Source organism: Rana temporaria, chromosome 3 (genome assembly GCF_905171775.1).
Source record: "Rana temporaria chromosome 3, aRanTem1.1, whole genome shotgun sequence".
Lineage (NCBI taxonomy): Eukaryota > Metazoa > Chordata > Amphibia > Anura > Ranidae > Rana > Rana temporaria.
This window is the reverse complement of record NC_053491.1, coordinates 280680340-280708036: the sequence shown is the minus strand read 5'-3', so window position 1 is coordinate 280708036 and position 27697 is coordinate 280680340.

The following is a 27697-nucleotide window of genomic DNA, read 5'->3' as shown; positions in this document are numbered from 1 at the left end:
TATCAATTTTCAAAACCTTGTAACAAAAATTTGATCTGCAAAATACTCACCATGCCTCTTATCAAATTAATTTTGAGGTCATTTGGGAGGGATTGATGTGCCATCCTGGCATTTTAGGACCTCCAAAATTTGTATAGGTACAGTAGGTGTTTGTGATATTGTGTTTTTAGCACGACAGCATCGCGCTGATTCTCGGCGACATGGTGCCGAGATCTCGCCGACATCTCGCACTCACTGGAATAGTGACAGCACATTCCAACGTGCGCGTCATAGAAGCGACGGGAGATCCGACTTGGATTCCCGCCAATTCTACACGTGTGCGGCGTTTGTTATGAATCCTGAGGGGGAAGTCCCCGCCGGATTTTAAATAAAAATTCGGCATGGGTTCCCCCGTCAGGAGCATACCGGGCCCTTAGGTCTGTTATGGGTTGTAAGGAGAGTCCCCTACGCCGAAAAAATGGCGTAGGGGTCCCCCTACAATCCATACCAGACCCGTATCCAAAGCACGCTACCCGGCCGGTCAGGAAAGGAGTGGGGACGAGCGAGCGGCCCCCTCCTCCTGAGCCATACCGGGCTGCATGCCCTCAACATGGGGGGGTTGGGTGCTCTGGGGCAGGGGGGCGCACTGCGGGCCCCCCCCCACCCCAGAGCACCCTGTCCCCATGTTGATGAGGACAGGGCCCCTTCCCGACAACCCTGGCCATTGGTTGTCGGGGTATGCGGGCGGGAGGCTTATCGGAATCTGGGAGCCCCCTTTAATAAGGGGGCCCCCAGATACCGGCCCCCCACCCTAAGTGAATGGATATGGGGTACATCGTACCCCTACCCATTCACCTGGAGGAAAAGTGGTAAAAACACAAATAAAAAACACAGGGTATTAAAATATTTTATTAGTCTGCTCCGGAGGCTCCCCCTGTCTTCTTTAGCTCTTTTACCAGGGGGAGCTTCTTCTTCCGATTTCCGGGGGTCTTCTCCTGCTCTCCGGGGTCTTCACCGCTCTTCTGTGACGTCTTCTCCGCTCCGGGGGGTCTTCTTCTATGTTCGCCGCTCTCCGCTCTTGACTCGGCGCACCTCGGTTCTTCCTCCTGCTGTCCGGTGCCTTCTCCTTCTTCTGCTGTTCTGTGACGTCTTCTCCTCTTTTTCCGCTGTTCTGTGACGTCTTCTACTTCTCCCTTCAGGCCGCTGTGCTGTGACGTCTTCTCTTCTTCTCTTCTCCCGATGTTGACACGCCGGGCTCTTCTTGCTGCAATAATGGGTGCGCGGCTTGCGTCGGACTTATATAGGCCTCACAGTCCCATCATGCTCCGGTAGGTACCACGTGGGTAGGTATCACATGGGTAGGTACCAGAGCATGATGGGACTGTGAGGCCTATATAAATCCGATGCAAGCCACGCACCCGTCATTGCAGCGAGAAGAGGCGACGTGTCAGCATCGGGAGAAGAGAAGAAGAGAAGACGTCACAGCACAGCGGCCTGACGGGAGAAGTAGAAGACGTCACAGAACAGCGGAATAAGAGCAGAAGACGTCACAGAACAGCGGAAGAAGGAGAAGGCACCGGACAGCGGGAGGAAGAACCGGGGTGCGCCGAGTCAAGAGTGGAGAGCGGCGAACATAGAAGAAGACCCCCCGGAGCGGAGAAGGCGTCACAGAAGAGCGGTGAAGACCCCGGAGAGCAGGAGAAGACCCCCGGAAATCAGAAGAAGAAGCTCCCCCTGATAAAAGAGCTAAAGAAGACAGGGGGAGCCTCCGGAGCAGGCTAATAAAATATTTTAATACCCTGTGTTTTTTATTTGTGTTTTTACCACTTTTCCTCCAGGTGAATGGGTAGGGGTACGATGTACCCCATATCCATTCACTTAGGGTGGGGGGCCGGTATCTGGGGGCCCCCTTATTAAAGGGGGCTCCCAGATTCCGATAAGCCTCCCACCCGCATACCCCGACAACCAACGGCCAGGGTTGTTGGGAAGGGGCCCTGTCCTCATCAACATGGGGACAGGGTGCTCTGGGGTGGGGGGGGCCCCGCAGTGCGCCCCCCCTGCCCCAGAGCACCCATCCCCCCCATGTTGAGGGCATGCAGCCCGGTACGGCTCAGGAGGGGGGGGGCGCTCGCTCGTCCCCACTCCCTTCCTGACCGGCCGGGTAGCGTGCTTTGGATACGGGTCTGGTATGGATTGTAGGGGGACCCCCTACGCCGTTTTTTCAGCGTAGGGGGGCTCTCCTTACAACCCATAACAGACCTAAGGGCCCGGTATGCTCCTGAGGGGGGAACCCATGCCAAATTTTTATTTAAAATCCGGCGGGGACTTCCCCCTCAGGATTCATAACAAACGCCGCACACGTGTAGAATTGGCGGGAATACAAGTCGGATCTCCCGTCGCTTCTATGACGGCTCTGTCTCCATCGCGGCAAGCCAGCTCGGCGCTGGCTCCCGCGATGGGGCTCGTAGGTGCTCAATCTCGCCGAGAAAGGGAGCGAGATTGACACAATATCGCGTGCACCTACTGTAGTGAAGAATAAATAAAACAAGCAATTTAGGCCCTTTGAAAGCCTGAAGGCAGTGGTTGGTTTTCGACACCCGTACACAGCTAGGCTCCTGAAAATTTTCACACATGTGGTATCCTCCTAGTCAGGAGAAGTGAAAGAATTAATTTTGGGGTGTAATTCCCCATATACCTATGGCATGTGTGAAATATATATTATTTAACTGACAACTGACAAAAAATCCAGAAACTTGTGGCAAAAAAAAAAAAAAATATTCCATAGGCTCAACATACTTCTTAGCAAATAGCTTGGGTGTATACTTTCCAAAAAGGGGTAATTTGGGGGGATTTTGTGCTATCTTACAGTTCTCTGAAACTGTAAGGCCTTGTACACACGACCAGACATGTCCGCGGACCGTTTTCATCGGACATGTCTGCTGGCAGAATTTGGTCTGATGTGTGTACACACCATCAGACCAAATTCCCCTCGGACAAAAAACGTGGTGACATGGCGGCGACGTAGCGGCGACGATGACACGGCGACGTGCGTGAACCCGGAAGTTCAATGCTTCCACGCATGCGTCGAATCACTTCGACGCATTCATGGGATTTCGGGCCAGCAGACATGTCCGATGAGTCATACTGACCATCGGACATGTCCGACGGACAGCTTTCCAGCGGACATGTTTCTTAGCATGCTAAGAAACTTTTGTCCGCTGAAAACCTGTCCGCTAGGCCGGAAAATTGTCCGGTCGGCCCTACACACGGTTGGACATGTCCGCGGAAACTGGTCCGACGGACCAGTTTCAGCGGACATGTTCGATCGTGTGTACAAGGCCTAATAGGTAGTGAGGAAGCGAAATTAGCAATTTTTCATCCTTTGAAAGCCTGAGGGCGTTCATTGGTTTTTGGCACCTGTATGCAGCTTGGCTACCAAAAAGTCCCATACATGTTGTATTTCCATATGCAAGAGAAGCAGTAAAATGTATTTTGGGATGTAATTCCACATTGGACAGACAGCAAGGTACCAGAACTATGTCACGATATGGTATAGAGTTTCCTACATTGGCTGCTGAGACTACATGGGATACTGGTGCTCTTAGTACAGCTTTTCGTAAAGGTCTTGCAGATTGCATTAAAGATTAAATTGTGTATAAAGATCTTTTGGATGACATTAAAAAGTTCATAAAACTGTGTGTCCATCTGGATGTCCACTATCATTAAAGGTGTCATTATAGATTTACAATTTACCTTGGCCAGTTTATTGTTTAGCTCCAAACTTCCAAACACCACCAGAGTTTAAACCTGGAACATCTGTTGAATCCATGACACCTGTAGAGCCCATGGATATCAGTCCTCTCCACCTGACTGAAGCAGAGAGACTAAGGAGATGCTCATAGGGCCTTTGTCTGTATTATGGACTAAAATAACCAATTTACCTTTTGCCCTGGGTTAGACCTTGCAAGTCTTTCCTCCAAAACTAAGATCACAGTACCTGCAATCTTCCATCAAGCTCTGTATCCTGTGAGGCTTTTGTGGATTCTGAAGCAGCGGGTATATTCCTGGATCATGCTTTTGCCAAGAATAATAACATTGCGTTTGTTCCCAAAGATAGACCCTTAAGCATCACTACCCTGAACAGACAACCACTAGGAAAAGGCATAGTGGAATTCGAGACCACCACAGTCAACCTTCAGGTTGGAGCACTCCACAAGGATGAAATTATCCTATCTATTATTGATTCCATACACTTTTCCAATACTGCCTCTTTTTGATGTACCAACAGCTGACCTACGAGTAAAAAATATGTTTCTATACTACTGTCCATCTGTAATTATAACTAATTAGCACCCTCCCCAGACCTTCTAGTCTTAATTTTCCTTAAAGGGGTTGGAAAGGTTCATGTTTTTTCACCTTAATGCACCTTAATATACCAAAAGTGCTACCTAGACCTATACTTAAGATTGTATAGCTATTCTTGTTATACCTGACCATATGTTGCTATCTGATTAATGCACTAGAGAAAAAACATTTGTTATTTAGTTTTTCTGATATACGTTGTAGTTGCTCTGCTATTGTACAGATTTTTGTAACCCTCTGGATTGCCTTTAAACTTCCTTTTACTCAATAAAATGTATTTCAAGTAAAAAAAAAAAATGTATTCAAACCGATTGGTGGGTGATCAAGAATACCCTAATGTTTAGCCCATGCATTTATTTACAGTATTTACAAATAATGCCTAGATTTAAATATATATATATATATATATATATATATACATGTTACTACACTGGAGGAAGATTTGTCTACTCCAACAAAAGGCAGCAGGCAAATATAAACTTTAATTCTGATAAACAAAAGCCCCATATACCTCTGTATGCAGTGGGAGACAGAGTTTGGCTGTCTGCTAAGTATGTGAGACTAAAGCAACCTTCCACCAAGTTGGGCCCTCGATTATTATTATTTATTGTTCCTTACAGGATAATTTCTTGAATTGGACCAGTCTCTTACCACCTGAAATTGCCCCCTTCTCTCCAGGTTCATCCAGGTTTTTCATGTTTCCCTTCTCAAAGGGGCAGTCTTTGGATAGTCAGCACAAGTATGAAATATCTAAGATCTTGGATACCTCCTTCATTGGAAGGGGTACCCTGTGACTGACTGATCTTTGATTTCTGCTAAAGATTTACATGCCCCCCCCCCTCTTTTGGGACTTTCATGTCATTGTTCCCACAAAGCCCCACTAGGCCCACAGAGGGGTCCATTGGGGGGGGGGGGGTCTGTCATGTGCCTATTGGATATGAAATTGGATTCTACTTCTGTGCTGCAGCTTTGTTCACTTTGCCACTGGGGAATCTGAGTCTATTCAGCACACGTCCTGCTTACTGCTTCTAGGACTCTCTAGCTCCAACTGCCTTTCCAGCTGCAGTCAATCTGTAATAAGCTCAGCTTGTAAATTTGCATTACTTCCTGTGCTCTGTGCCTGATTGTTGGATTTGTTCCCTGGGTGTATGCGCACTTTCTGAACTACTGAACTTCTGGATTTTTCAGACTTCAGACTTGCCTGATTTCTGGACCACTCTTTTGCCTAACGATTCTGCATTCCTCTGCCAGTCTGTGTATGACCCCCTGACTTCACTTTTGGATTCTGATTTTGTACTTTGAGGTCAAGTCTTGTTACTGACTCAGACTGCCTGACTACGCTTATGCCTCAACACTCAGTCAAAGCTCCACTTTGAAATAATCCTTACAACAGGTACCTTACTTACTTAAGAGAGGAGGAATCAGGACTGCTCTGTGCAAAACTATTGCATAGAGCAGGTAAGTATAAAATGTTTGTTATTTAAAAATAGCCTTTAGTATCTCTTTAAATGCCTTCATCCATCTGCTTTAAATGTCATCCAGAGTGTCCAATATATAAAAAAAAAAATAAGGACTCCCACACTAGTGATAACATGAACAAATAATTATAAAAAAATAATAACAAATATGTAATTTTTATACAGCAAAAGGCTTTCAAAATCTTCAAAATCTTTGTTCATTCTAACCCAGTTTGTGAAACTCTCCACCCATATTTGCAAAAAACTCTAACCACTTCACTTTCATTCACAACATGTGTTGCAATGTCCTGCTACTAATTTTCCTTTATGAGCACTCCGTGGTAGGATTGCAAACCTTGTAAAGAAACATTTCTCTGCTTTCTTCCCTAACTGGGCAAGTGAGCATAACATCAATATTAATAATAATAATAATAATAATAATAAAAATAACATCCAGACTCTCCAAAAGACCCAGCTACTGTGGTGAGCACCTGGCGGATTGATACCAAAGTAATGCTGTTCCAGTTGGGTAGTGCTTCTCCTCTGGCCTTGAATTGCTCCAATGTTACTGGAGCTATACTGGACTTCACTGTGAGTAATGTTGTTTATGAGATCAATAATATAAATTATAAATCATAGCTTTGTTCTGTGATGTTTTACTGAAGTAGTGGGTCCCAGCTTTCCTCTCTGTTGCTAAAGAATCTTTTAGAGACTATTCTATGCAGTCGTGAAGAGTCCATGTCTGTGCAGCTTTCATAATCCATTGTGTTATTCTGCAGTGTTTGTAAGCCCTTTGCCATTTTTTCCCCATTATTGGTTCTAATGCCCTGTACACACGATCGGTTCGTCTGATGAAAACGGACCGATGGATTCAGATATCTGATGAAGCTGACTTTCATCAGTCTTGCCTACACACCATCGGTTAAAAATCCGATCGTGTCCAATGCGGTGACGTAAAACACTACGACGTGCTGAGAAAAATGAAGTTCAATGCTTCCGAACAGGCGTCAACTCGATTCTGAGCATGCGTAGGTTTCGGACCAATGTGTTTCCCCACAGACGATGTTTTTTTTTTCTATCAGTTTTTTAACCATAACATTTTTTTAAAACAGGTTCTATTTTTTTCATCAATGGGAAAAAAAATGATAGGGCCCACAAACGATCGATTCGTCCGATGAAATCGGTCCGTTTTCATCAGACGAACCGATCATGTGTACAGGGCATAACTGCGAATTTTTAGTAAACTACAAGTTAATGTTACTATCTCTCTGATCATTCAGTCAATTACCCATACTGTAAGGCCCCGTACACACCATAGAATCCATCCGCTGAAAAATCCCAGCAGATGGGTTTCAGAGGATAGATCCTATGGTGTGTACACGCCAGCGGATCTGTTTCCGCGGATATTTCTCCCCTGGGATGGATTCCAGCAGATCGAATATTTGCTGACATGCCAAGCAAATCCATCTGCTGGAATCCATCCCAACGGATGGATCCGCTGGTCTGTATAGACTCACCGGATCCATCCGTCCAAAGGGATCCCCCGCATGCGTCGTAATGATTCGACGCATGCGTGGAATTCCTTATATGACAGCGTCGCGCACGTCGCCGCGTCATAATCGCGGCGACGGCGCGACACGTCATCGCCAGAGGATTTCGGCGCGGATTTCAATGCGATGGTGTGTACACACCATCGCATGAAAATCCGCCGAAATCCTCGAGAGGATTTATCCGCGGAAACGGTCCGCTGGACCGTATTCGCGGATAAATTCTCTTGTGTGTATGGGGCCTTATAGTTTCAGTATTAATCCTTACAGAGGCTCAGTACTAACAATGAAACTGAAATTAAAATGTTTCCGGGGCAAAGAAGCACAATACCTTTTTAAAAAGTCACTTGAGACTAGTTAAAAATAAAACATTAAGTCCTTATTTTTAAAGCAGTCTTGTACGTGTGAACTATTAGGTAGAAAACACCTTTACTAACTGCACTGTAATATCGAGTTCTTTGCAATGTCTAAGCTGCTGCAAGTCTACTACTATTTAGCGATTAGATTAGAACTACAAAATCAACAGTATATTTGTCCTTCCATTGTTCATGCTGACCCTTTGGAATTTTGAATTATATCAATTTGTTAAAGTAATGTTTTATAGGGTTAAATTGTATACTTATGAGTATTTTCACTTATACTCAGTGTGCTCTGTTCTCCTTCCTCAATTGCAAAATCCTTGGTGCTTCTGTATATGGGTTAACAGGGGATCTCCTCTCACAGTGCAGTGCTGGTGCCTGAGCAGCCAATCCCTATGCCCTAATCAATCCCTAATCAATCTTGTGTTAGCTCCATCCGAAATGGAGATGATACACAGGGTTAGGACTGAGGAGGAACTGAGTTGCTAGGAAAAACTGCAAACATGAGCGTAAGTGGGGTGAGCTGAATGAACTTTGAATGAGCTTAGTGACAGATTTTCTAAAAGGTTAGGTAGAACTTGTCATATACATAAAAACTTGACCGTAAAAGCTACATTATGTTTACACAGGCATTGTTTTTGATGATTATTCTGACCCTATCAATTATAGATCTATCAAAGTTGTTTGCATTTCACAGCGCGTTTCTTCTAAATGTTCCTCCTTTCTTAAAGATTTTTTTTTTTTTAACTTTTAGTATACTTGTTTTTGTCCCTTTATGGTGTGACATCCTAACATCCTAAAAAAAATATATTCATAACTGGTTTTGTTTTACACTCATAACGTGTAGTAAAATCCATTTTTGCTCATTACAAGTATTAAAGAAGCTGTCAATAAATGTTACTTTCTAATTGAATCAGTTGATATCTAAATTGCGGATAATGTAATTGGCCTGTTAAAAAAAGTGTCTTGAGAAAATGATGGATTAATTGACTGAGGGTTAAAATTTCAGATATAATGCTTTACTTGGTTTGATTTGATTTGTGTGAAATAACTTTCTCTAATAAACAATTTGCTCAAAGGCAGTAGAAGAAATGAATGGATATCAAACCAAACCTAATTAGGCTATTCTAGAATGATATTACTTGGGGAGTCTTTGTCCTAATTGTGAAGAGTTAGATACTAGGGGTTTTCTTCATTATTTCTTTTTTTCTTAACACTGTTGTTTAACTACCTATGGAATAATAAAATGTGAATTCATTTTAATAAATGTTTGTGAAGTGAATTATCTAATTATACTAGAGTAAAAATGATTCCTTTAATTATTCTCGATATTTAGCTGGTACTTCAGTGTTATTATTGTAAGACTGTAAATGTGATTTGTACTAGCTTTGCTAAACTAATTAGAATGTACAGTGTAACTTACCAATACTTTATATACTTCAATGGACTTTTTAGAGAACAATATATTTATTGGAAATAATTATTTTTTTGAATTCTAATTAATTTAAATGAGAACATAGGGTACTGCCATAAAATATAAAAATACCTGAAATATGTTAAAACATTATTTTGTTTTACTTTTTGTGAAGGTATATTAACATATTACATAATGTACAGAGTGCATTCAAACATTTGCATCCTTCTTTGGGCCAGTGATGCATACAGGGTAATATCCTTATTAAACTCAAACATCTATTCACCTGCACTCCAAGGCCAGTTGCAGACTTAATACAAGTAATCTAGTTCCTCTCTGAGGTATTATCATAACTTAGTTAATCGGGAGAAAAGTCACTTTTGTACTATACGATTAGAGACTATTGCACTACCAAATTAAAATATCAGCACTAAAGCAGCAAAATACAGTATATGGATGTGTTAAAGGGTAAGTTCACCTTTTTAACATGTTCCATGTTCCACCCGTATTTAGGGTGGAACATGTACTGTAACATGTTCCAGCTCCTGCCACCAGTTCCCCCCCTAAGTGTGACAGTGGGCAGGGAATCTTCTCCTCGGACCCGCTGTCACTTTTTGATAGCGGGACAACCCTGCCCATACAGCTGCCTCATTCATTCATTCACATAGTAAAGTACAAAAGGTATGTTTGTGACTTTGTATATACCTCCAAAAGTAACTAGACCTTATTTAAAAACATACATTTTTTATTGTATACAAAAGAGTAAAAAATCTTAGTAAGTCAATATAATATAACATACCATGACATGATATGTAACATATGTTATAATATATTGTATGAACTTACTATGATTTTATACTCTTTTGTATACAATAAAAATTTAATGTTTTTAATCCCTTGGAGCTGATGTAACACAAATATGCAGCCCCACTGCACTGGGCTTTTTGCTACCTTAAAATTGGTCCGTGCAACCAGCAGTAGGAGCCCGATTTCTTCTGTCCATAAACATTAGTGGGACAGGAGAAACTGTTTGTAAATGTAGGGGTGGCTGGCTGCACCTGTGTTTGCTCAGTGTGGTTATTACAATGTCATAGTGCACAGTTCCCCCTTGAACAAATGGGAGAGGAGAGAGGTTGGGTCTGCTCTGCCTTCTCCCGCCCCTCTCTCTCTGTGTTCCTACAAACTCTGTGAAGTCCGTGCAGTGAAGAAACCATGTGGTCGGGAAATTATAAACAGAGCAGCCGGTAGATACAAGGTAAATATGATATCTAAGTGATAAGCTTCCAGGCACCCTACAAGTGTGATCTCAGTGACTGGACTCTTACCTCCCTTCTCTCCCCCTTCTCCTCTTGTTTAACATTTTCCTCCAGCAGTAACTGTTATTAGACATACTGTATGCACAACAGAAACATTAGTTTTGTTTAGTTTCTTTTTATTTCCGTTGATTCGTAATGATTCGCAATTTCACAAGACATGAGTTTTCATATTCGGACTCGTTCATAGTTTTGTAAGAGTTTTTTTTTTCGTTGATTCGAAATGATTCGCAATTCCGTAAGTCTATTTTTTGTTTGGAAATTAATACTTTTGTTAGATAATATTTTTTTGTTTATTCTGTAACTACTTGTTATTTTGTAATTCGTACTTTCGTGAGATTGCCATTTTTGTTGATTCATACTTTTGTGACATTGTTTTGTTTTTGTTGATTCGTAATCGGAACACAATTAATTTGTAATTTCTTGTAATGTAATATCTTTCTCAAAATGGCGCTACTACTATGCTTCGAATGGATTCGTACTTTCGTAAATACATTGGCCTGGATTCACGTAGCACTTACGCCAATGTATTTCGAGATACGCCGCGTAAGTGTCAATGTGCGCCGTCGTATCTATGCGCCGTACCCAAAGAACTAGAAACGCCTGAAATTAGGCTTCATCCGACCGACGTATGTTTCCTACGCCGTCATATAGTGGGCGCATATTTACGCTGGCCGCAAGGGGCGCTTCAATTGATTTACGATTTGAATATGCAAATGAGGGAGATACGCCGATTCACGAACTTACTTGCGCCCGGTGCATTCATATACGCGGTTTACGTAAGTCTTACGTCCGGCGTAATGTTAAGCCTCATAAAGCAGGGGTAAGTCATATTAAGGTATGGACCAGGGAACAGCCGTCGTATTTTATGTCGTTTACGTAGTAGTACGTGAATAGGGCTGGGCGTAGGTTAGGTCATGTCGTTGGCAGTGATTCGACGCATCTTATGGAGTATTTTCAATGTGATTTTGAGCATGCGCACTGGGAAGCGTCCACGGGACGGCGCATGCGCCGTTAGTTCGGCCTATCATTTGCATGGGGTCACGTTTAATTTAAATGTATCAAGCCCACTACCACCTACTTTGAATTTGGCCGGCGTACGCCTAGGAATTTACGTTACGCCAGCGCAACGTTGGGAGCAAGTGCTTTGTGAATACTGTGCTTACCTCTCTGTGTTACGTTGGTGTAGCGCATATGAGATGCGCTACTCCGGCATAAAGATGCGCTCAGCTACGTGAATCCAGGCCATTGTGGTTATTTGTAATGATTTGCAATCTCATATTTTTATTTTGTTTTCGACACACGGCTATAGCCTTCGCCCCAGGTCCTGACTGGACTTTGGGCAAGCATTTTCTTGGGGGCTCCCCATGCAATTTTGCTCCCCACCTGCTCTGAGACATACAATGCATAGCACCTAGACTTAAATCAGTTTACTGCAGCAGATTAGGCAAAGATTGTAATTGGTTGCCAGAGGTTACAACATATAATTACTGCTCACTGATTAGTTGCTAGAGGTTACAGTACATAATTTCCACTTGCTGATTAGTTGCTAGAGATTACTGCACAGCATTTCTGCTCACTGATTGGTTGCTAGAGGTTACTGCACATCCTTACCGCTCACTGATTGTTTGTTGAAGGTTACAGCACATCAATGCTGCTAACTGGTTGCTAGAGGTTACTGCAGATCATTATTGCTCACTGATTGGTTGCTATAGGTTACAGCATATCATTACTGTTCACTGATTGCTGAAAGTTACAGCACATCTCATTACTACGTGCACACCATGGACTGGGGAGGTGGGGGGACCCACTAATAGACAGAAAATTCCTAGGACTCGTGGGATCAGTGGCAGTGCTGGGGTTTGATTGGATCAGTGGCAGTACTGGGGAGTTGATTTGATCAGTGGCAGTGCTGGAGGGAATAGGATGAGTGGCAGTGCTATTAAACATGCAGAAACATAGCCAAGAAGGTACTGTTCATCAGTAAAAAATCTGCCAAAATTTAAGCCATGGATGACCCTGTCAGCATTACCTGACTCAACAAAAGCCAGCTTCAAAATCAAAAGAGCCCAGTGGAAAATTATGGGCTGAACAGTGACTGCATCCTATAAGATGTATCATCCAAACAAATGAAGTCATCGTTTGGGTATTTAGACCGCCACGGCTGTCTAATTACAATAGCCACCAGAGGAGATTCCCCCATCCACCCACTGCATACATTTCTCCCATTCTTGGCTGAACAAGAGAAATGTTCATGTGTATGCCTAGCCTTAGTTTGTATAATCTATTTAACCACTTACCCCCCGGACCATATTGCTGCCCAAAGACCAGAGTACTTTTTGCGATTCGGGACTGCGTCGCTTTTACAGACAATTGCGCGGTCGTGCGACGTGGCTCCCAAACAAAATTGGCGTCCTTTTTTTCCCACAAATAGAGCTTTCTTTTGGTGGTATTTGATCACCTCTGCGTTTTTTATTTTTGCGCTATAAACAAAAATAGAACGACAATTTTGAAAAAAATGAATATTTTTTGCTGTAATAAATATCCCCCAAAAATATATAAAAAAAAATTTTTTTCCCTCAGTTTAGGCCGATACGTATTCTTCTACATATTTTTCGTAAAAAAAAAAATCGCAATAAGCGTTTATTGATTGGTTTGCGCAAAAGTTATAGCGTTTACAAAATAGGGGGTATTTTTATGGCATTTTTATTAATATTTTTTTTTACTAGTAATGGCGGCGATCAGCGTTTTTTTTTCGGTATTGCGACATTATGGCGGACACTTCGGAAATTTTTGACACATTTTTGGGACCATTGGCATTTTATAGCGATCAGTGGAAGGGGTTAAGTATGCCTGGGTGTGTTCTTACTGTGGGGGGGGGGGGTGGCCTCACTAGGGGAAACACTGATCCTCGGTTCATACATTGTATGAACCGAAGATCAGCATTTCCCCTGCTGACAGGAACGAGAGCTGTGTGTTTACACACACAGCTCCCGTTCCCCGCTCTGTACCAAGCGATCGCGTGTGCCCGGCGGCGATCGCGCCCGCCGGGCACACGCACGGGAGTCGGGGGCGAACAGGGGGCGCGCGCGCGCCGTGCGTGTGCCTGGCGGGCGCGATTGCCGCCGGGCACACGCGATCGCTCGGTACAGAGCGGGGAACGGGAGCTGTGTGTGTAAACACACAGCTCTCGTTCCTGTTAGCAGGGGAAATGCTGATCTTCGGTTCATACAATGTATGAACCGAGGATCAGTGTTTCCCCTAGTGAGGCCACCCCCCCCCCCCACAGTAAGTATTGTCTTTACATCATGCCCCTGATTTTGAAATAATTTTGACTGAATTCAAAAAAAGTCAATCAAATTTGAAAAAATCTACCAAATTAGAAAAAACTATCACATGCGAAAAAATTCCACTGCTTTCGAAGAAAATTTACCAAATTTGAAAAAGTAAACTATATATAACCATTTTCCAAAATTTCGTATTAGAATAGAAAAGATTAGATTAGAATAGAAAATAATAGAAAAGAAAGATTCTATACGAAATTTGAATTTCGGAAAATGGTTATATTTATATATATATATATATATATATATATATATAAATAAATATTAGGGTTAACCCTAACCCCAACCCTATTATATATATATAAAACCATTTTCTGAAATTCGAATTTCGTATAGAATGAATTTGAATTTGAATAGAAAAGATTAAAATAGAAAATAATAGAAAATAATAGACTAGAAAAACAATAGAACAGAACAGAATACAATATAATATATGCTATTGTTTTTCTAGTCTATTCTTTTCTATTATTTTCTATTTTAATTTAAATTCATTCTATATGAAATTCGATTTTCGGAAAATGGTTTTATATATATATATATATATATATATATATATATATATATATATATATATATATATATATATATATATATATATATATATATTTATATATATATATTTATAGAATAAAATCGAATTCTAATAGAATAGACTAGAATAGAAAAACACAATAGGACAGAATAGAAAAAAATATTATATATATATATATATATATATATATATATATATATATATATATATATATATATATATATATATATATATATATACTGTGTATATTATATATATATATATATATATATATATATATATATACACCATCTTCCGAAATTCGAGTTTGGTACAGAATGAATTTGAATAGAAACGATTAGAATATAATATATTATATTTTTTCTATTCTGTTCTATTGTTTTTCTATGCTATTCTTTTCTAGTATTTTCGATTCTATTCTAATCTTTTCTATTCAAATTCGATTTCATTCTATACGAATTTCAGAAAATGGTTATATATAGTTTAGTTCAAATGCGTTAGAATTATTTTGAATTTGATCATTTTTTTCGAATGCAGTAGAATTATTTTGAATGCGGTATAGTTTTTTCTAATGTGGTAGATTTTTTTCGAATACGAAGCAAAACTAATCCCGAAAACGAATGAAACAAATGCAATGAATTTAACTAGACTAATTTAGTTAAATAACAAATCAAATCGAAACAAAACTAAGCAAATTTGTTCATCCTTCACATGTCTACCAAATGCTCTGTACACACAACCGGTTTTCCTGACATGCCAAAACCCAATGTTTTTCCAGACGTGATTCCTCTCAAGCCTGCCTTGCATACACACGTTCAGTCAAAAAAATGCTCGACCAAAGCGCGGTGACGTCCAAGATGTACGACGGCACTATGAAGGAGACGTTCCATTTAAATGGCGCCACCCTTTGGGCTGCTTTTGCTGATCCTCGTGTTAGTAAAAGTTTGGTGAGAGACGATTCACGCTTTTCAGCCTTGTGCTTTTCAATCTGTTACAGCGTGACAAATGTGCTATCTCCATTACGAATGCTAGTTTTGCCAGAACGAGCGCTTCCTGTCTCATACTTGATTCTGAGCATGCAAGTTTTTTTCCCCTCGGAAAAGCATACACACAAGTGGTTTTGGCGACGAGAAAAAGACTGAAGGGAAACACGACGGGAAAAAATAGAGCAGGTTCGAAGTTTTTTGCGGGCAGTTTTCTCGTCTGGAAAACTGCTATGGAGCATACACACGACCGGTTTTCCCGACCAATCTAAACAATGGCAGTTTTCTCGTCTGGAAAACCAGTCATGTGAACGAGGCATCATGCAGTGGTGGTGGTGCCCTGAAGCAAAAATATTCTTAGAAGCTATTAACATGAAGGTTGAGGAGGAATAGGATAGTCACTCAGCATAACAGGATAGTCACTCAGCATTAGGGATGGGCTATATGTTCGAGTCAAACATGTCATTTTGTGCAGGGACTTTTCTAAGTACGGGAAACATAATTTACAGGCATGCTATAGACACCCCCAGGTACGAAATTTAAAGGTATATTTCACTTTTAATATTTCACTTTAAGCATTATTAAATTTACTGCTCCCGAAAAATATTCAATTTTTAAAACTTTTTTTTGCATTGATACATGTCCCCTGGGGCAGGACCTGGGTCCCCAAACACTTTTTATGACAATAACTTGCATATTAGCCTGTAAAATTAGCACTTTTGATTTTTCATGTTTGTGTCCCATAGACTTTAACGGTGCTTGCATGTTCGAACAAATTTTTTGCATGTTCGCATGTTCTGCTGCGAACCGAACTGGGGGTGTTCAGCTCATCCCTACTCAACATAGGCAGTCTTCAAGGGATCCCACATCCATAGAAAAATCAATCGGTTACATCAGCATCAGGTGCTTGGTAGCTGGTGATCCAAGACTGATTCATTTTTATGAATGTGAGCCAATCAACAGTCTGCTGACAGGCGCACTCTGTGATCGGTTACAAAGCCTCCAGCAGCACTGAATGTGCGCTCAGAAATAACGCTGGATGCAGGACAGGCCAGTAGCTCAATTGCATATTGTGCAAGTTCTGCCCAGTGGTCCATCCTCAAGACCCAGTAACCCAGTGGAGAAAGGTCTCCAACTCTGATCTTGCCCCTAGCTATTTGTCAGGGACATACTGGGCACTTCAGAAGGCGTGCGCCTATGCGCATGCGCGAATCGTGGACTTCGAGTATGCATGTGCGCATGCGCACGTGCTAGACGTGCTTTGGCACCCAGCGGCCTATAAAAGACGCTCCAGAGATGTTGCTCTTGTGGTTTTATCTGCTTCTGTTCCCTGAGTTCCTGATTCTGTGCCTGTATCCTGTTCCTGTGTTTGACCCGGCTTTCTGACCACGCTTCTGTCTCCAGTCCTGACCTCGGCTCGTTTCACCCTGCTCAGTTATCTGCCTATCTGCCTGTCTGCCTGTTGCCAAGAGCCAGCCTGGACTTTGACTACTCTCTGCCTGTCACTTATGATGTCTACCTTGATGTGTATGACCCGGCTTGTCTGACTCTACAAACCTGCACCAGCTGACCTGCATCCTCTGCTCTGCAAGGTGCATACACTGACCTGCATCCTTGATCTGCAAACCTGCTGACCTGCATTCCCTGCTCTACAAAATCGAGCACCTGCTGACCTGCATCCTTGCTCTACAAGCCTACACCAGCTGACCTGCATCCTCTGCTCTGCAAGCTGCATCTGCTGACCTGCATCCTCTGCTCTGCAACCTGCACCTGCTGACCTGCATCTGCTGCTTCCTGTACCAGCCGTTCCAGTCTCCACTTGGCTCCACCACTCCAAGCAGTGAGGATCAGACATGCACCCTTACCTCACCGTGCACTTACCACCACTGTCCTCACTCTAGTGGTCTCCGAGCTGGGGTTGTACGGGAGGTCCCTCCCTGCACATCAGGCTCACACCTAAGGTATGTTACAGTATTCCTGCACCATGTAAGTCAGATGCTGGCGATGGTTGCTGGAACTGATCAGACCTTTGGGCTGCTGACTGAAGAATTGTCTGAAGGCATCGGTCAGATGCCCACCTTGGCAGTATGCTGCAGCTGCAGGAACATGACTGACAGTTTCTTGTCCTTCTTGGGTATCCCCATCATCGGAACCTTCAAGACGCTGCGCATCCTCTTGAAGCATGTACCCGACACTGTGGTCGAACAGTTCAGGGACTCCTAAGTGCATGATGGTGGGGCCAGGGAAGGAATAACTGATTATGACTTTGAACCAATGGAATATGCCGCTTTGGCACCTGCATTGGCAGCCAAGGTAGCCTGGATGAGAGAGGATGAGGAGGATGAGGATGGCTTGGTCATCCACTCTACCAACTCTTCTTCATGTTGTGGCTCAACACAGGCAGCTGTCGAAAAAAAGGACAAGCGTGCCCCACGACCACGTGCTGATGAGGATGCACCGTGTCCACTACCAGCACTGTTGCCTCTAGACGCAAAGCCTGCTTCCCCTTTATTGGCCTGTGAGTGTCTGCCTCTCCTTGTTGGCCTTCCAGACATACTGGGCCATATTCTCAGAAGAGTTACGACGGAGTATCTCAGGAAACTCCGTCGTATCTCTCTTTTTTGACCCACGTATCTATGCGAGTGATTCCTAGAATCATTTTTGCATAGATACGCTGTAGATCCGACAGGTGTAAGTCACTTACACTGTCGGATCTTAAATGTAATTCGCCGCCGGCCGCTAGGTGGCATTTACGTTCAGGTCTCATTTGTTTATGCAAATGAGCCTGATACGCCGATTCCCGAACGAAATCGCGTCGCGTAACCGTCGCTTACGTCGTTTGCGTAAGCGTAAGGTTACCCCTGCTATATGAGGGGTAACCTTACGCCAGTCCCACGTATGCCATGTTAAGTATGGCGTCGGGTTCGCGTCGTCTTTTCCCGTCGGGTACGTCTTTTTCGTAAGTCGTTCTTGAATACGACTTTATGTCAATGACGCACACGTCTGCGTCATTGACGTTTTCCACCGAGAACTGGAGCATGCGCACTGGGCTATTTTTAGCCCGGGGCATGTGCAGTTTGATCTGAACGGGGGTGCGCTTAATTTAAATATAAGCCGCCCCCTTTGAAATACGCGGGGATACACCGGGCCTTTAACACTACACCTCCGCAAACTACAGAGCAAGTGCTTGAGGAATATGGCACTTGCTCCAGTAAGTTGGGGCGGCGTAGTGTAAATGGCTTACGCTATGGCCGCAGGAAAAGTACGAGAATCTGGCCCACTGTATTTAATGTATTGGAATAGGTACACAAGGAATGGCCTGCAGTGAGATGTAGCTGCACAAATCTGGAATGTATATATATACTGATTATACTGCAGCTAACTGAATCAACTGCCTGTCTGTAGTATATTAGGAAGAGAACAACAGGAATTGTCTGCAGTGAGGTATAGCTGCACACTGTGCCCACTATACTAGGGTGACCAGACATCCCCCCGGTTTCCGGGGACAGTCCCTGGATTGAGGACACTGTCCCCAGACCCAGTCTGTCCCCAGTTTTGTCCCTGGATTGGATATGAACAGGGGCTGGGGCAAATTCAAAGACAGTCAGTGCAGAATTGTTAAAAAAAATCTGAATTACTCACCCCCACTCCGCCGCTCCTACTAGCTTAGGGGGTGTATTTTTTTAATTATCTGTGTCCCTTTCCGATGATCATGTGCTGGTTGGAGCGGAGGGAATATTTCTTCAGTTCGGGTGCATGCTCATTCAGCTTCGCTCGCATGTTCTTTAGGGCAAGACCCTAAATTTGAGAAATATGAGGAAAACGTCAAATAAGGGATGTGGCCGCGGTCATTGTGCTCCTGTTACAGGGAGAGGACGTGGTCGATCTGTGCCAGCTACACGCACAAGTGAAACACCTTTCTCAGGTGCGAGTAGCCGACAGAGCTTGCAGCGGTATTTGGTTGGGCCTAATCCAGCTCTATGAATGTTGAGGCCAGGAGCAGAACAGGCGGTATTAGATTGGGTTGCTGACAGTGCCTCCAGTTCATTCACATTGTTTTCCAACCAGTCTTGTGCTGAAAGTTCAGAGTTGGCGCCTGCAGCCAATGTCCACCATCAGTCTTTCACCTCACCCCCTTGTAAATCAGCCAAGCAGTCTGAGCCCCAAATCATGCAGCAGTCTCTTCTTCTTTTTGATGAGTCTGTTAGCATGTGTTCCCAGGGCCATCCACCTAGCCCAGCCTCAGAAGGGGAAGAGATTGAGTGCACCGATGCCCAACCACTTATATTTCAGGATGAGTTAATGGGGGGACCATCACAGCACGTCTTGCATGATGATGATGAAACACAGTTGCCAACTGCTGGTGCTTTTGCAATTGTGCAGACCGAGAAGGAGGGAAGTGGTAAAGACTGGGTGGAAGATGATGTGGAGGACGATGAGGTCCTCGACTTGACATGGAATCAACCTCATGCAGGTGACCCATGTAGTTTGGAGGAAGAGGCAGTGGTCGCACAGAGCCACCAGCACAGCAGAAGAGGGAGCAGGGTGCCAAAGCAGAGCGTCCGTCCCCTAAACAGTACGCCTGCTACTGCCCAACGCAGCAAGGGACCGAGCACACCAAAGCCAGGCCCAAGGAGTTCCCTAGCATGGCAGTTCTTTACACAATGTGCTGATGACAAGACATGCGTGGTTTGCACGTTGTGCAATCAGAGCTTAAAGAGAGGCATAAACGTTCTCAACCTGAGCACAACCTGCATGACCAGGTATCTAAGTGCAAAGCACGAGCTGCAGTGGAGTAGACACCTCAAAAACCAAGAAAGGTCTCTGGCTCCTCCTGCTTTCTCTTCTGCATCAGTCTCGGGCCTCTCTGCCTCTTCATCCACCTCTGTAGTGACAGTGCCACCTGCCACCCCTCAATTAGAGGACCGGCAAGCAACACTACCACCTGGGTCACCAAACATCTCCCCAATGTCCCATGGAAGCATTCAGCTCTCTATCTCCCAAACACTGGAGCGTAAGAGGAAGTACCCCTCTACCCACCCGCGATCCCTGGCCCTGAATGCCAGCATTTCAAAATTACTGGCCTTTGAAATGCTGTCATTCAGTCTGGTGGAGACGCAGAGTTTTAAAAGCCTGATGGCATTGGCATTGGCATTGACAGTATGTCGTGCCCAGCCGCCACTACTTTTCCAGGCGAGCCACCCCTTCCCTGAACAACCAAGTGGAGGACAAAATCAGGTGTGCACTGCGCAACGACATCTTTGCCAAGGTCCACCTAACTACGGACACGTGGACCAGTAAGCACGGTCAGGGACGTTATATCTCCCTAACAGCACGCCACAACAAACAGCACCACCAGCTGATATGGAACGTTTTAGCAGGAGGCAGCATTTCAGCAACATGGTGGAGCAGTATGTGTGCACACGTCTACACGTACTGAATGACGGCTATGCCCCCTTAAACTTCTGGGTCTCCAAATTGGGCACATGGCCTGAGCTTGCCCTTTACGCCTTGGAGGTGCTGGCCTGCCCTGCGGCCAGTGTATTGTCTGAACGTGTATTTAGCACGGCAGGGGGCGTTATCACAGACAAGCGCAGCCGCCTGTCCAGAGCCAATGTGGACAAGCTCACGTTCATTAAAATGAACCAGGCATGGATCCCACAGGACTTGTCCGTACCTTGTGCAGAATAGACACCGGGCTGGCCTTACCCAGCCATTGTTTTTTTTTCTGATCTTTCTAGGGTTGCCATCTCAGCCCTTTCAAAGCAAAAACATATTAATTACACAGGTTCTCTGGCTGATTAAGGTGCTGCTAATTAAACTCACTTAGTGCCTTATCGACATTAAATTAGCCCCAGAACCTGTGTAATTACTCTGTGTTCAGGTTTTTTTTTTTTTATTATCAAAATTTTTATTAGTTTTTCAACATTTCCATTTAACAATATATTACATTATATCACGCCCTTATACAATAAACATCCTTATCTGTATCCCATATCCCCCCCGGGGGAAATAAAGAAGAAAAAAATAAAAAATAAAGAAAATACAAAGGGGAGAAAAATTATCCCCCCCCCACCCTCACTTATTCCCTGCGGCTCTCTCCCCCCTTAGATATGAGGCTTCTAAAAAGCCATTCTATAGCTTATCGCTCATTATTCCTTGTTACCCCCTCCCCTAAAAACACTTTTACCAAGTGTTTGAAATATGAGGCCTCTATCAGGTCATAAAGCCACTAATGACTTAAAACCCCACCCCCCCCCCCCTCTTTTTTTCTTTTTTTTATCTCACCCTTTCTCCCTTCCCTATTCCACACACCAACCCCAAAAGAAAATAAGTAAATGTATATAAAAAAAAAGAAAAAAAAAAGACCCCTTATTATGTAGTATATCCCAATCCCACCCTCTGTGCCCACCCTCTCTTAAACCTGTACAGGTGGGGGTTAGGAGCAGTGCCGCACGGGATTTCATATTGAGAGCTAAAAATAAATAAATACGAAAAAAAAAAGAGGAGAAGAAAAAAAAAAAGACAAACAAGTTACTCTCCACCCCCCCCCCCCACACAGGCTATCCACTTACGTTTTCCTACAGCTCCTTAAATTATTCAATCTCTAGTGAGCATTTTTCCCATTCTGACCATATTACTCTAAACTTTTCCTTTCTATCTTTAACCCTGGAAATCCATCTTTCTGCCTCCATAATTAAATTCACTTCTCTCCTCCATTCAAGAATAGTTGGCCTTTTATCCTGTTTCCATAATCTAGGTATTAATAATTTTGCCGCATTTAATAAATGAGGCGTAATGCTCTCCTTATATGATCCCATGGACCTCGCTGACCCGTGGAATAGGAAGTTTAAAGGTGTCAGTTCTATTTCCTCGGGAGATAGCCTTCCAACCCAAGGGGCAATCTCTTGCCAAAATCCTCTGATCTTTGGGCATGACCACCACAGGTGGAGTAGGGTACCCTCTTGTCCACATCCCCTCCAACACCTATTGTCCGCAAGCCTATACATCTGTGCCAATCGTACTGGGGTTCTATACCACCTACATAGAAATTTATAAGACATCTCCTGAATCTGTGAGCTTACAGATGTATAGTGTGTGGAGTCAATAAGTTTTTTAATTTGTTGCGTGGTAAACCTGTGATTTAGCTCTCCTTCCCAGTCTTTAATATAGTAAGGTGTTGTTTTTCTCTGTGTCCCTAGGATTAATCTATACATTTGAGACATTAAGTGTTTGGCCCTCCCAATCTTTACACATCTGGTTTCAAATATAGTAAGCGAATTAAGAGGCCTTATCCTGGTTTTCCACTTTTGAAAGAAGCACCCTAATTGATGATACCTCCACTCCACCATTGGGACTGTTCCCAAGCTCCGTCTCAATTCAGGTAAGGGGGTCAGGGTTCCACATGGGGCAAATTTGCCGCATGTGGTGTCCCTCCCCAGGCCTTCATTGATCCTTCTTCCTCACCTGGGGGGAACCACTCTGTATTCAGGTTTAAAGGGATGAGGTAGCAACCCTAGATCTGTCTCACTCTTTTGGGGTTTACCCTAATTTAAAAAATAAATCAATTAAAAACCAAAACCTGCTGTGTTGGCTACCCCCTCCTCCTCCACCGCCGCTTCCACCTTCAGTCACATTCTTAGGCTTGCGCACTGCAACTGCTTTCTTTAAGTCCCACCAGAGGTTCTCAATCGGATTTCAGTCTGGTGACTGAGATGGCCACTCCAAAATGTTCCAGCCTTTAATCTGCAACCATGCTCTAGTGGACTTGGAGGTATGCTTGGGATCATTGTCCTGTTGAAAGGTCCAACCCCCCGCCATGCTTCACAGTAGGCAAGGTGTTCTTTTCATCATAGGCCTTGTTCTTCCTCCTCCAAACATAGCGTTGATCCATGGGCCCAAACAGTTCTAATTTTGTTTCATCAGTCCACAGAACACAATCCCAAAACTTGTGTGGTTTGCCCACATGACTTTTGGCATACTGCGGTCGACTCTTCTTATTCTTTGGTGACAGCAAGGGGGTGCGCCTGGGAGTTCTGGCAGGGAAGCCTTCATTACGCAGTGTGCGCCGTATTGTCTGAGCAGAAACTTCAGTACCCACATCTGACAAATATTTTCTCAGTTCCTCAGCAGTCACACGGGGACTTTTCTCCACTCTATGCTTCAGGTAGCACACAGCAGTCGAAGTCAGCATCTTCTTTCTGCCACGACCAGGTAGCATTTAAACAGTGCCCTTTGCCTTCAATTTTGCATTTACTACTGTATTACAAAACCAATTGATGTCATATTAGTTGCATATGGTTCTTTATGAAGTCCTTGTAGGATTGCATTCTTAATACAATTACAAATGTACACTAAATTCCCTAAAACCCTTTACAGCATTGGGGGGTTGAATAATTTTGAACAAAACTGTATGGACCTCGTCCTCCAAGGTCAAAATCTCTATATTTTTTTTTTTTATGCCATTTTGAGTTATTTCCCTATCCACATTTATTTCCAGAGTACTTGCCATGCTCTTCCCGACATGTTGCTGCTATTTGCAGCCCTCCAGCCCTTTCCCTTAGTTTTTTAGAGACATTTTTGTAGTCAAAAGTCCAGGTCCCCATTGACTTCAATGGGGTTTGGGTCCGGGTCAAAGTCCGTGTTCGGGTTCGTTCCCGAACCCGAACATTTTTTCAAAGTCCGGGTTCGGGTCCGAACCCGAACATCCAGGTGTCCGCTCAACTCTACCCAGAGGTTTTATTGGCCTGGGATCACTAAGGAAGTGGAAGTGTACTGCTCTTCCTGTCCAGTGTGTCAGATTACCGCACCCATACCACATCTCCGCAGTCTGTTGGTACCCCTGCCTATTATTGAGGTCCCTTTTGAGAGGATCGCCATGGACTTGGTTGGCCCCTTACTGAAGTCCACTAGAGGGCACCAGCACATCTTGGTAAGAATGGACTATGCCACCCGTTACCCAGAAGCGATTCCTCTGAGAAACACCTCTGCTAAAACCATTGCCAAAGAGTTATTTCAGGTTTTCAGCCGTGTGGGTCTCCCTAAGGAAGTCCTAACTGACCAGGGCACCCCGTTTATGTCTAGGGTGATTAGAGAACTTTGTAAACTCCTGAAAGTGACCCAATTACGTACGTACATCAGTATATCACCCTCAGACAGACGGGTTAGTGGAAAGGTTTAATAAAACCTTAAAACAAATGTTGAGGAAGGTGGTGGATAAAGACGGAAAGAATTGGGATTATCTGCTCCCTTATCTGATGTTTGCCATAAGAGAGGTTCCCCAATCGTCCACAGGGTTCTCTCCGTTTGAGTTATTGTATGGGAGGCACCCCCGGGGACTACTGGACATTGCCAGGGAAACATGGGAGAGTGAGAGTTCCCCTCATCGAAGTGTGATTGAACATGTGGCACAAATGCAAGATAGAATTGCCCAAGTGATGCCGATTGTGAAGGTACATTTAGCCCAAGCCCAGTTGGCTCAACAAAGGATTTACAATCGTGGGGCCCAGGTCCGTTCTTTTGCACCTGGTGATAGGGTGTTGGTGCTGGTCCCCACGGTCGAAAGTAAATTCCTAGCCAAATATCAGGGTCCCTATGAAGTGTTGGAGAAAATGGGGGTGGTGAATTATAAAATTAGCCAACTGGGAAGACGAAAACCTGAGCAACTCTATCACGTGAACTTGTTGAAACCATGGAAGGATAGAGTCCTTGGTCTCTAAGACTACCTGATATTCTGCGACGTTTAGCCTGGCTGTCCCTGAAGTTGGGATAGCGGAGACTCTGTGCAAAACTCAGCAACAGGAGGCTAAAGAGTTTGTGCTCCGAAAAAGGGAGAAGTTTTCAGACTTGCCAGGTTGGGTCTCCGGAGTTGAACATGACATTATCACCACACCAAGGGATAAGGTCAAGTTGAAGCCTTATCGAATTCCAGAAGCCCGGCGAGAGGCAATTCACCAGGAACTAAAAAGAATGCTTGAGCTAGGGGTGATAGAAGAGTCAAATAGTGATTGGTCCAGTCCCATTGTCTTAGTACCCAAACCAGATGGAAGTTGGCGGTTTTGTAATGATTTTCGCCGCCTGAATAAAATCACTAAGTTTGACACCTATCCTATGCCCCGCATAGATGAACTGATTGATCGCCTAGGCACTGCCCGGTACATGACGACGTTAAACCTGACCAAGGGTTATTGGCAAATTCCTCTCGCGGAGTCAGCCAGGGAAAAAAATGCATTTGTAACTCCAGAAGGATCTTTCCAATATCGGAGGATGCCTTTTGGGTTACAGAAGGCTCCTGCCACGTTTCAACGCACCATGGATAAGACCCTTCGGCCTCATCGAGCCTATGCTGCTGCATACCTCGATGATGTGGTCATCCACAGTGAGGATTGGGACTCACACTTACCAAAAGTTCAGGCTGTGTTGAATTCCATCTGGGAAGCCGGGTTTACAGCCAATCCAAAAAAATGTACCCTTGGGTTAGAAGAGGCGAAGTATCTGGGGTATACCATTGGAAGAGGTCTAATCAAACCCCAGATAAACAAAGTTGAGGCTATTTAGGATTGGCCACGTCCCGCCAATAAGAAACAGGTTTGTGCATTTTTGGGGATCGCGGGTTATTATCGCCTTTTTATCCCCCATTTTGCCTCACAGGCTGCTCCCCTGACCAATTTGACCAAAGGGAAGGAGTCTGTCATGACCAAATGGACTCCCGAAGCAGAAACAGCTTTTCAGGCTTTAAAACAGGCCTTATGTAGTCAGCCAGTTTTAAATTCGCCTGATTTTTCACGGGACTTTGTGGTTCAGACAGATGCGTCAAATGTGGGCTTAGCAGCTGTACTGTCCCAGATTATCAAGGCAGAGGAACACCCTGTTCTTTACCTCATCCGGAAGTTGAAGCCCAGGAGGAGAATTATGCCACCATTGAGAAAGAGTGTTTGGCGGTGAAATGAGCTTTGGATTCTCTCCGGTACTACCTCGTGGGTAGACAGTTTGAACTGGTGACGGATCATGCCCCATTGAAGTGGATGGCACAAAACAAGGAGACCAATAGGAGAATAAATAGGTGGTTCCTGGCCCTTCAGGAATTTAGTTTTGTGGTAACGCATCACCCCGGTGTTAAAATGGGGACAGCAGATGGTTTGTCCCGAGTACATGCGTGCCTGGCAACCTGTGTCCCAACCCTAGGGTTGAAACAAGAGGGGGGTATGTGACAGGAAGTCAGGTAAATCTGGGGGTGTTGTCACAGATAGGAGATACATTTCTGCCTTGTTTAGAAAATTCACCAATTACTATCAGGTGTCAGCTGCAGAGGTTGCCAGAAAGGTCTAAGGACGTGGATAGCTACAGCTGTTCAGAATGAGGAAATTAAGGCCTCTATAAGTTGTCCAGAGGATTACTGCTCAATGCTGCATCCTGAGGCTTGTTGAGTTAAGGAGAGCAGTGAGCTGAGGAAGACTTCTGAAGGGGAAGTGGTTGTTGATAATTTTGCTGTGTGATAAGAAAATCAAAAATACTATTGTTTTCTGCTGGAAGACCAGCAGTGTCTGCCCAGCAGTAGGCTGTGCCAGACTCCATAGGTAGGTTCCTGTGTTGTGAAGGTAGACGGCCCAAGTGGCCAGGGTTTATTTTATGTTTTGTTTTGTTTATGCTGTTTGGATGCTTGCACTTGTTTCTAGCAGTATGGAAGAATAAACCATAACCCTTGTTTTTTCAGCCACCCACGGCTGCCTCTCTGTATAATTCAGTGTGTAGTGAACCCACTCAGGAGGTCACACACCCCCACTACCAAGCTAACCCCTTACAATATATATATATATACAAAGCAGATATCATATTATCACAGATAATAAAGAATGTATTGCGTATGTATTGTGTAATCTGAAACTTGGGCTTGTGCCCTACATAGACCCCTATGTTAAGATTTCCTATAAAAGTCTGTAACGTTTTGTATTCGGCATCACAACCCCTTGGAAGGTGTGATCCTCTGTATACAGTGTATTCTGAAGTAAACATACATTTAAGACGAATGCAATTCGATTGGCGTGGATGCCCTTTATTCAAAGAATCTACATATCAGGCATGTACCTAATCCCATGAGCCATGATTGGCCAAAGGCACCCTGCCTTTGGCCAATTATGTCTCTCTATGCTGACGGCACTGTGATTGGCCAAAGCATGCGGGTCATAGTGCATGCTTGGCCAATCAACAGCCAGCAATTCACTGCAATGACGCATCACATTATGGGCCATGACGTGCAACTCAAATTTGGCGCGAACGGCCCGATCTTCGTCGCACGATCGAACAGCCAATGTTCGAGTCGAACTTGTGTTCGACTTAAAGCTCATCCCTTGGAGTACACCACTAATAACCTTAGACCATTCAGAGTAGGAATCATTAAAGGGGTTGTA